At 32.3% G+C, this 11758-nt stretch overlaps 1 pseudogene; it reads left to right on the top strand.

Annotated features, from left to right (window-relative positions):
* Window positions 1-3649: 3649 nt before the first annotated feature.
* On the top strand, window positions 3650-11436 carry LOC145121295 (protein FAR1-RELATED SEQUENCE 5-like; annotated as a pseudogene).
* The last annotated feature ends 322 nt before the right edge of the window (window positions 11437-11758 follow it).

Genomic DNA, 11758 nt, shown 5'->3' on the forward strand with positions numbered 1-11758 from the left:
TCAACTATCTACCCATGTTTTACCCAACATATTTGTAGATAAAAATACATATACAGTTTAAAACTTGTATAAAACATCTATTCAACAGTCACCTCAATTAAACAATTAATATAATTACACGTAGCACATATTTTATAGAAAATACTTCATATCTAGGTGTAAGATGAAGGAGACTATACAATCACATGATTTGATGATAATCCGGCAGCACTTCGTTTCCTAAAACGATCGTTTCTAATAAAACCGGGTGTTTTATTGTGAAACCGGGCTCTGCGAAGGTTGGGCTTCGAAACCGAAAAGATAAATTTCTCAGGCTTCTTGGGCACTTCGTGGCGTATTTCGGGTGTTTGGTATAATACCGGGGCTTTGGGGGAAGTTGGAATGAAAGAAATATTGAAAAAGGTGTTAAAAATGACAAGTTTCCAAATATTCCCAGGAAGGTCTCGCACCCTTCTATTTATAGGGGCGAGGCTCCTGATCCAAGGGCTGAGAAGCCTCCACGCGTCAGCAGATCCGAAGGGGCAGCACATGGGTTGCGCATGCGAGGTCCTTGTGTCGCCTCCTGATTGGACCGAGGTCTAGGGTCCGAGACTTCGGACGTGGCACTATATGCGAGGGTCGGACACGCTTCTGATGACTCACGAGGTCGGACACGGGGCAACACGCGGACTGCTTCGTTTGGGCCTCCCTTCGGTCGAATCAGCAGCGAGCACGTGGCATGCATGCTAGATTCCGGGTGACGTGGCCGAAGTCCCTCCATGCGAAATTCCTCGGATTTTGCAATTTTTCTCGATTTTTGTGCCAAAACTTCTAAAATCCATAACTTTCGCATACGGGCTCCGTTTTTTACGTTCTTTATATGCACGCGTACGTAAAGTTACGCTCTACAACTTTCGTTTAGACTTCGTCGGCTAATTTTGAGTTTAATTTTTATATTAGTATTTTTAACAGACCGGGACAGGAAATCCGTTAAAAATTCATAACTTCTTCATCCGACGTCCGTTTTTGTCTGTCTTGAAATCTCAGATTCTCTTATGGATCATGTAATCCCAAGAGATTCATTACTGTATTATTTGGAAGAAAATATCCCAGAAGACATACGCCTTTCTTCTTCTAAGAGGAAAATATGGGATGATAAGATCCAGATTATTTTGAACTCTTACGATGCCTATACTCGTCTTGTATGCGGAGAGTATGAAAATACTAACGATGGTTGTCGTTTGCATATAAAGAAATATGAGGATTTCCTATTGACGAGACCTTCGATTCTCGTTTAGGTTTTATCGGCTAAAAATCACTTGATCTAAAATTCGGGTTTTTAGCTGTCTACTGCTAAGCTGAAACTTAGAAAAATCATAACTTCCTCATACGAAGTCAGATTTGGGCGTTCTTTTTATACATACTCTCGGTTTAACGAACACTACGACTTTCGTTTAGATCACTAAGGCTAAAAAGTAGTTTATCAAAAACTCACTTTTTACGACATTCGGCACCGTGCCGGTTTTGTCGCGAAACTTCGACAGGTCATAACTTCTTCGTTATAACTCGGATTTTGGTATTCTTTATATATCCATAATCCTTGTCACGACCACCGCAACTTTATTAATAGATATCGGCTTTATCTAATATTTATTTTCGACGCTCATTTTTATTCTTAATTAATTAAATCCTTGTAATTAAGCATAAAACACATAAAACACATAATATTCACATAATTCCTGTTCATTTCTTCAGAATGAGTTACAAAGGTTAACCTAGACTATTATGTCAATATTAATGCCTAGACTAGAAACACGAGCGTTACACGGATCATCTGAGGAGGGAATGGATCGTCTGACAAAGGAACGGGTCAAGTGCCAAAGGAACGGATCATATAAAAGGGGGTTTGGAGCACCTGGAAGAGGTTTGGAGCACTTGGGAGTGATATGGAGCAATAAGGGGACCTTGTTGCGCCATCTGATAAAGGGTTGGGCCAAGAAGGATGTTGTTGCACCAAGGGCATTCCTTCTTGCGCCAAGCTACTCCCTCTGGCGCTATGTGGTACTCCTGTTGGGCCATGGATTATGTTGTTGCACCAAGCATGGCCTTGTTGCGTCATGTATGTTATTTTTACGCCAAGATGGTGATGTTTCTCCAACCTAGATGTTCTTGCGCCACACTTGATGCCTGTCGCACCATCCATACACTTGTTGCGTCATCATGGCGCAAGATGGACCAACTTGGTCCCTGATTAGCCAAGTATGATATGAAGTCCTCTTTGATTCTAAAGATCGTTCAAGGATGCTTAGAAGTTGGTATTACTCAAGGATTACACCATGTTGTGTCACCATGATGGATGTTGGGCCATTAGTGTTCATGATGTGCCACTTGTACATCATGATGCCCCCCTATGGCACAAGGTGCTCCATCATGTGCGTTGCTGATACTCATGGGTTGTATGACATGGAATAATGGTCCAGAAGATGATGTATGGCGGATTGTGATTGGTTGACACCTTTCATGGGCCTATGGGCCTAGCCCATTGGGGTTTTAGGTCTGATCCTTCAAGTATAAATAGGGATGCATGCAAGGTCATTTTGCATCTTGAATTCTAGAGTGATAGGCGAATCTCTATGTAACTGTACTTGTAACATCTGTTTGAGAAATCTAAAATAAAGAATACTCCCCTCTTACCCGTGGACGTATGTCACCTTGATCGAACCACGCAAATATTGTGTCTTGTGTGCTTATAGTTTTGCTTGTTATCCTCTTTACTTCCTAACAGTTATCCTTTTCTTTGAACACTTTGTACGATGGGCATAGAGTGGTGGTATGCGAGGAGTACTTACCAGAAGCCTTTACGGGCCATTTTGGGGTTTGGGCCATGAATTGTTGGGCCAAGTATAGGAAGGGTAAAATAGTCTTTTACCCCTTAGCATGATAGAATATGGCTGAACCTTTGATTATGGGTTATTGCCCTAATTATTATCTAGGGATGATTTTGAATATGTTCAGTGTGAGGAGCCCTATAGCAGCAGTGCGTGTGTGATTTGGTAATCTTCTGATTGAGGTGGGTCTTTTCACTATACTTGTGGGTCGAAGGCACCAATGTCGGCCCACTGGAATGTGTTATGTAGGATGCTAACTGTCTTTGTGACTCTTGTATTGTATGTTGGGCTGGGCCCATGGGCATGCATGTAGGGTTGGGCCCATTGCATGAGTGAGTTGGGCCTATTGTATGATGGGCTAGGCCTATTGTATGACAGGCTAGGCCCAATTGTATGTTGGGCTGGGCCCATTGATTAGGAAGGGCTAGGCCCATTATTATGGGATGGGCCGAATGTGTAGGTTAGGCCCAATGATATGTATGGTATGTGATATTTTGGGGACCTCACTAAGCTTTGTGCTTACAGTTTCATGTTTATGGTTTCGGATACTTCTAGTTTAAAAGGGAACGATCTGGTGTGACTGCATAGCATCCCCCAGAGTTTATTCCACTGTGACTATTTATGATTTTTACACTGATGTTTAAATACTATTTTTCTCCTTATATGTTTTGGTAATAAATTGTTGCATGGATTAATGTTTTAAAAATGAAACTTTTTCCATGGATTTTTGAGACGTTACGCAAAACCCTTAAATGTTGGATCTTGGAGACTTGCATAGCTAAATGACGTCACGAGAAGGTAAATCATTTGACCTAAAATGGAAACTTTCATCTTCAAAATCATACAAATATAGCTTCTAAGCACAAACACGCCAAAGAGATTAGGGTTTCACCAAGGAGGTTTCACAAGTGATGGAGGTTGAGAAATGATAGAAACCCTAAAGGTTAGTGTAATTTCTTTTTCAAAACAACCATTTTATGTTGAATCCCTTCCAAAAAAAAATCAAAATACTTATTAGATGTCATGTTAATAAAAATCAAATAACTGAAAGGCTATAAGAAAATAAATTTTACATTGTTTGAAAAGCATAGCATTAAATTCTACACTCTTAAAATCATTTCTCTAAAAAATTATTATTTATTATGGGAATAACAACTAATACCTATAGAATCAATATTTTATTATTTTAAATGAGAAAAAAGATATATAAACAAACTTATGTTTCTTCCCGTCACCTAACCTATGTGAGACAAAAAAAAATAGTGAGGATGGGATATTGATATGGATTGAATATATATATCACCTTCACTGATTTACTCAAAGATAAGGTATAAAAAATATATAAATCCAGCAATATTTATGTCTACCAGAAGGGTGGGACAAAAGAAATTGATCAACTTGTCATTTTAACCTTTAAAATTTCCAACAAATCCATATTAAATAAAAAAGAAACTAGATACATCATAGATGATCAAAACAAGATCTAGGCAACAATTGACAAAGATAATTGTATATACGAGAAACAAATATATACATGAAATATATATATATATATATATATATATATATATATATATATATATATATATATATATATATATATATATAGGTGGGTTCAATTGAGAAAATAAAAAAGGTTGAGAATGGGAGAATCATTCTCAGCCACTCATTTAATCTAAGCATAAAAAGACACGGTGGCAAACTTGTAAATATGTTAATAACCTTCAATCTCAAATACGTAACTATAGAGAATTCGATAACAATTCGTTCATCATCAAAATTTCTCCTCCAACCTTCAACAATCATCCAGATTTCTTCAACTAAACCATCATCAATGTCATCCAGTGTTAATCAATCATCGATATTCGTGGCTGGGAGGTTCGCCGTTCAAGACAGATTCACAACCCAAATTCATCAATTTCATCGATTTCTTTGTTGAATACTCCGAATGTTCGTAGCTTGCAAGCATTTGTTAAAGTTCATAACGGATTTGGAACTGGAATTTCCCAGATTCGCAAACAAAATCAGTTGGAATCGGAATTTCTTCGCTGTTCATGAAATTGGAATCGAAGTTCTGGACTCGCAGTCACAGTCGACATTGAAGGACTCAGAATCAGTACTCACAGGTTCCCAATCGGATTTTCGGAAATCAAAATCAAAATGAGAAATCGATCAGACATAGGATGTCGCATCTGAAGTCGAAATCGGAAGTATATGATGATTTGGAATTGATAACTTGATGTTTTTAACATTTTTAAAATAGTTAACTTGTATGCACTCCAACTGTTTGATGAAATGCATAAACTAAATTACCACGTTATATTCACATATGAATATGTTTTCTCACCTGAATCAGTATATGATTATTAAAAACACAAAACAAATATGCAAGTCTGTATGTTATTCATATGTGAATAACATATAAAAATTATATATATTTATCAAAATACCTTCTAATATTCATAAGTGAATATATTCACAAGTGAATATACCTTGTAATATTCATATGTGAATATAATGTGTAATATTCATAAGTGAATATATCATCTAATATTCACAAGTGAATATACTATGTAATATTCACATGTGATATACCATTTAATACTATGTAATATTCACATATGAAATATCATTTAATATTCATAAGTGAATATACAATCTAATATTCACAAGTAAATATACTATGTTAATATTCACAAGTGAATACATCGTCCAATATTTAAATATGAATATACTATGTTTATTATATGTTATATTCATATATGAATGATACTTAAATTGTAAAAAAAATAAATCATATTTTTTATTCATAAGTGAATAACGAATGTACTGTAATAAAAACTGATGCATTTTTATTCACTTATGAATAACGAAAGCTGAAAATATAAAAAAAATAATTTTTTTTATTTTATCTTAAAACTATATCAATATGGATGTCTATTTGTAGAGAATAAAAAATCATAAATTTTAGTATATTTAAAATCATTTTTTGATAAAAATAGCTTCTAAAAATTAAAAAAAACGAAAAAAACTCTGTTTTTGTATATATTAAGGTAATGATTAGCATAGTTTAAGGAAATATGTTTTGTTGGAAAACACATGTCTATTCATTTCCCATTTCTGCTGGTACGACGGAGGCTTTTGCAGCAAAAATAAATGAGTGGCTGAGAATGATTCCCTCATTCTCAACCTTTTTTTTTTCAATTGAACCCTCCCCTATATATATATATATATATATATATATATATATATATATATATATATATATATATATATATATATATATATATAGAGAGAGAGAGAGAGAGAGAGAGAGAGAGATTTTTTAATTAGATTTAGATGAACACATACAAATCTTGGGATGTAATATTAGATTTGAATAAATAGAAACAATGTAATCCTTTTAACATTCATAGAATAAGTTCAATAAATATAATAATGAATATGGATGTCGGATGTCGTAGTGATGGTCATTTCAATCTTAGGACATACAGGCTCCATCAAATTTGGATCGTTGAAAGTAACCATTGACTAAAACCCAAACCAATCTACACCATTCAATTATTCATGATTCATTAAATGAGAATTTGGTAACTTTAGAATTGGTTTTCAAATGGTCCCATACTCCCATGTAATTCACGAGTGGAGCCATTAGAGAACATGGGAGCATATATCAAGTTTTGTTTTTTATATATATACTAGACGAATTTCCGCGCATTGCGCAGCGAAAATTAAAAATATATTGTTAAAATATTGAAAAATATATGTTTAAAATGGTTATGTTATTGGCATTAACTTTGAGATAATATTTTTACACTAATATATATATAATCTCAATTATTTTGAACAATAATATTCATTAACATTAACCCACATTCATCATTAATAAAATTAAATATAATTTTCTATTCAGTATTATTTTTAACAATTATTATTATTGATTATCTATATTTTTACTTATGCGATCATTTTCTAATTTCAATAATGATGTTCATTTAAAATACAATTTATTTATAGGTAAATGTAATTTATAATTTGATGTTATTATCATTTAAAATTATTATTCATTAATTTTAAACCACTTATTATTAATAATAAGTTAAAAAAGACTTTTAAGAAACACTTAATATTATTATTAAAATGTGAAACATACACTAAATAATAAAGTGATGAGATAGACAATTTGCATTTCAAAAGAGACTTGCATTGATAATATGACATATTCATGTAATTTGATTTTATTATTTATAATTATTGCTTATTAATTTTAAAACCACTTGTTATTATTAATAAGTGAAAGAAACTTTTAAAAAGCGCTTATTATTATAATTAAAATGTTAAACATATACTAAAATATAAAATGATAAGATAGACAATTTGCATTTTAAAAAAGGCTTACATGGATAATATGGATGATATGACATATCCATGATTTTTAATTAATTATTGTTTTGAAGCAACATGAACATACAAACATGTATACAATAGTTAATTAAATATTATATATATCACCTTCAATAACATATGATCGATACCATGAATCTAATCTAATTTACATTAAAATTTCAACCACAACATACAATGATATTCTTAAAAGAATACTTAAATCAAGAAAATACAAAAAAGAATTAGTATATAACAAACTAACAAATTAAAAACTTCAACATAATAACATGGCTCGAAAAATTGTTCAAAGCCCTCAACCAACACAAAAAACTTTAAACTTGTTTTCTTTGTGAATTTTGTATGTGATTTGTATTTGTGTGTCTACTCAAAAAGATTGACATTTTTATAGTAGAGTATCCATTAAATGTTTATTAAATATATTATATAAGTTATAAAACCTTTGAATTATTAATCATTATTAAGAGACTTTTGAGTGGTATTCATTAAAATAGAAGGTTTCAAATGCATGAGGTGTTTGCAAATTTTTATGGGGGTTTCAAATGCATGAGGTTCAAGGAAAAATGCTAGCTTTATATATATATATATATATATATATATATATATATATATATATATATATATATATATATAGGGTGAGGTTCAATAGAGAACCATAATTAACCAAGGAACCAATCTTTTTTTCAACTTTTAGAACTTATTTTTTATCAAAAAAAACTAAAAATACAGAAATTCATAACTTTTTATCCTTTTTCCAATCATATTAAATTCGATTTTTTTTACGTCAAATTCACAATGTGAATCTTTGAAAATTCACAATGTGAATCCGGAAAATATTTTTCACATTCACAATGTTAATCTATGAATTTAGATATTTTTAGATTTTTTTTGGATAAATAATAATCTCTAGAAATTGAAAAACAGATTTGGTTCCTTGAAGAAACCAATAATTATGGTTCTCTATTGAACTTTTCCATATATATATATATATATATATATATATATATATATATATATATATATATATATGGAAAAGTGAATATACCCTTAAGGTTATATAAGATTAGGTACCCATTATTTAAAACTACGTAGTTTTGATTAGTGGGTTAATTTGCTAAATAAAATAAATCCTTACAAAAAATACGTAGTTTCCTTAATCGTGATCACGTTCCAATCGTTCCATCATCAAGAAATCGACATCTGGAATCGCAATTCAGGGAATTCAAAAACAAATTGTCATTCACAACGAATTGAAATAAAAAGAAGATTTCAATTCACAAGGAATTGAAATCATAATTTTATATCTACTAATTGTGATTTTTCAAGGTTTGTTGGAATCGTTTGCAATTCATACACATATATTAACTTTACAAAGTTATTTGTAGCCCTTAATTTCAATTTTTTTGGTTGTGTGTGGTTTTTTTTTTTTTTTTTTTTTTTTTTTTTTTTTTGGCTGAAGACATATACTTCATTAATAAAAACAGTTTGATTGGTTATAGATTGAAGCCAATTAAGGTAAATCATACAAATTGTACATAATTTGTTATTTATTTAGATGAGTTTCGTACAGGTCACAAAATGATAATGAAAAACATCTTCTTTTTTTTTTGCATCTTTGATTTCGGCTTGATTTTTCTCGTAAGCCTTTCTTCATTATCGTTTTAGTATTTTTACCATGTTTATAAATTAAAATTTTTACCATCGTTATAGAATCTTGATTGTCATTTTGTTAAAATATTTTGGTGTTAATCTTTTATTTGGAAATATGCATCGTTGTCTATTGCAGACCACAATGAGTGAAGCCGAAGCAACTAATCAAGCTATAGAACCATATATAACCGAAGATAGTGACACAAATGATTACGTGGAAGCAACATATGAATGTGAAAAAATAAATAGTATCAGTGAGAACATTGAATTTGACGAAGATGAAGTTAACAATGAAAGTATACTTGGAAAGGTTTTTGATACACCCGATGATGCTTATACATTTTATAATGATTATTCATTTTTACATGGCTTTGGTATACGTAGAGATGACACAATTAAAAATCCTAAAACAAATGAGCCTTTTCGGAAGATATATGTATGCAACAAAGAAGGTTTCAAAAGGATGGACAAAAATGCTTCAAGTGAAAATGAGAAAAAACGTCGTAGAGATGTTAGAACCGGATGTCAAGCAAAGCTTCGAATAACAAGACAGGAGGATGGGAAATGGTTGGTGGACTCGTTTAATGACACACACAATCACGACTTGACCATGACACCTACGAAGGTTATGAAGCATCGATCTCATAAGAGTTTCCACCGTTCAATAGAAGGTAAATCTCTTATGGTGCAATTTGGTCAAGCAGGGTTGAAACCTTCTCAGATTAAAAAGGCTGTTAATACAATGAAAACCTCAAATGTAGCTGATGTTACTTCAAAGCAATGTGCCGATGTCTTATCCGAGCAACGAAAGCAACATAAAGGAAAGGAGTTCTATGGACTTATAAAACATTTTCAAGATAAAACATTAGTTGATAGTGACCAGTATTTTGTTGTGGATTTGTCTGATGATGGGTATCCTAGAAATATCTTTTAGGCTGATGGTAGATCAAGAGATGCTTATACAAAATTCAGAGATGTTGTTGTGTTTGATGTCACTAATATGACTAACAAGTTCAAGATGCCTTTTGCTCCCTTTACTGGGGTGAATCATCATGGGCAGTCTATACTTTTTGGTGGAGCATTGCTTGAAAATGAAAAGGAAGAGACATTTGAATGGTTATTTGAACATTTCCTCAAATGTATGTTTAATAAGTATCCAAAGGCAATTATAACAGATCAAGACAAAGCAATGGGAAATGCAATAAAAAAAGTGTTTCCGAATACTCGACATCGTTTTTGTTCATGGCATATCATGAAGCATGAAACTGAGCACCTTCGATCGTATGTTTCCCGTTATAGTGATTTTCAAGAAACGCACAAACAATGGGTAAATAGTGATACCATTGAACAATTTGAAGCAAAATGGGAAGTTATGCGTAATAAGTATGAACTGGAAAGTAATTGTTGGATTAGTGACATGTATAACCAACGTATACATTGGGTTAAACCCTTCTTGAAGGATACTTTCTTTGCTGGTATGACAACAACCGGACGAAGTGAGAGTATCAATTCATTTTTTGATGGATTTGTTAATTCGAGGACCATGTTGAATGAATTTGTTGTACAATACGACAAAGCAGTTGAGTCTCGAAGGGCCGCCGAAGAAGATGAAGACTTCAAGACTATGAACTCGAGGCCGGTTCTTTCTTCAGTGCATCCAATCGAAGCAAAAGCAGGTCAATGTTATACTAGAAAGATGTTTGATACTTTCAAAAAAGAATGGACCGAAGCTATTACCAATTTGACTCATGAGACTATAGGAAAAACTACCGAAGAAAGCACATACCGAGTTGGGCAATTGGATGTTGATAAAAAATATTGGCGCATTGTTACCTTTCGTTCTTTGGATCAAGTCAGCGTCACATGTTCCTGTGCTAAGTATGAGACAAATGAGATTTTATGTAAACATAGCCTATATGTGATGAAGAAGAAGCACGTTAAAGAACTCCCGAGTCACTATATTTTACCATGATGGACCCTTAATGTTAGGTACAAACTGGGTAGTGCTAGTATCGGACTCGGAGAAATAAATAATGAAAATGGAGTTAGTGCCTACACACTATGGTGTATCCGTTCAAATTTTACTAAACTAATTGAACAAGCTAGAGACTCCCCCTCAGAGATACAAAAAGTCAATACGCTATTGATAAGTCTTTTGGATGATCAAACAAATCGAAAGAAATCTATGTCTTTGGAGAATGCATCTCAAGGTTCTTGTATGGGAGTTTCGCAAATAGAGATGATGCCACAATTATCTGTCCGTGATCCTCTTGGTCCAACTACCACAAAAGGGCGTCCTAAAATTGCTAGTAGAATTAGGTCTTCTTTAGAAGCCCCCAAAAAACGTACATGCTCTTACTGTCAATGATTGGGTCATTACGCTACTAGTTGTTCCAAAAGAAAGGTACTTTTAATATTAATTTAATTTAATTTTAATGATTTAGAACTCTAATAATTATATTAACAATATTTTTTTTACATGTATCAGGCAGATGAATCGTTGGAAGAGACATAATGATGAGTTGTGTTGTTTTTGTGAGCAAAGGAAAATTCGATATGCTTCTTGGCATTTTTGACATTTTTTTTTGTTAACAATATATAAATAATCTAGAAATTTTTTATGTTTCTTAACATTTTTTTATAGTTTTTAAAAGAAAATTTGTTGATTATTTATGATTTTTGTGTTTAAAATTGCATCTTGGTTGTTCTTATGTGTTTCAAAATGAAAGTAGGATGTCATTTTGGATTAAAAACTATAAGTATGTGATAATAATGGGTCAAAATTGAAAATATGTGTCAAAACTGAAATTAGGTTGCCATTGTGGGTGAAAAATGAA

Source organism: Lactuca virosa, chromosome 6, assembly GCF_052849685.1.
Source record: "Lactuca virosa cultivar CGN04683 chromosome 6, Lactuca_virosa_CGN04683_v6, whole genome shotgun sequence".
Taxonomy (NCBI): Eukaryota; Viridiplantae; Streptophyta; class Magnoliopsida; order Asterales; family Asteraceae; genus Lactuca; species Lactuca virosa.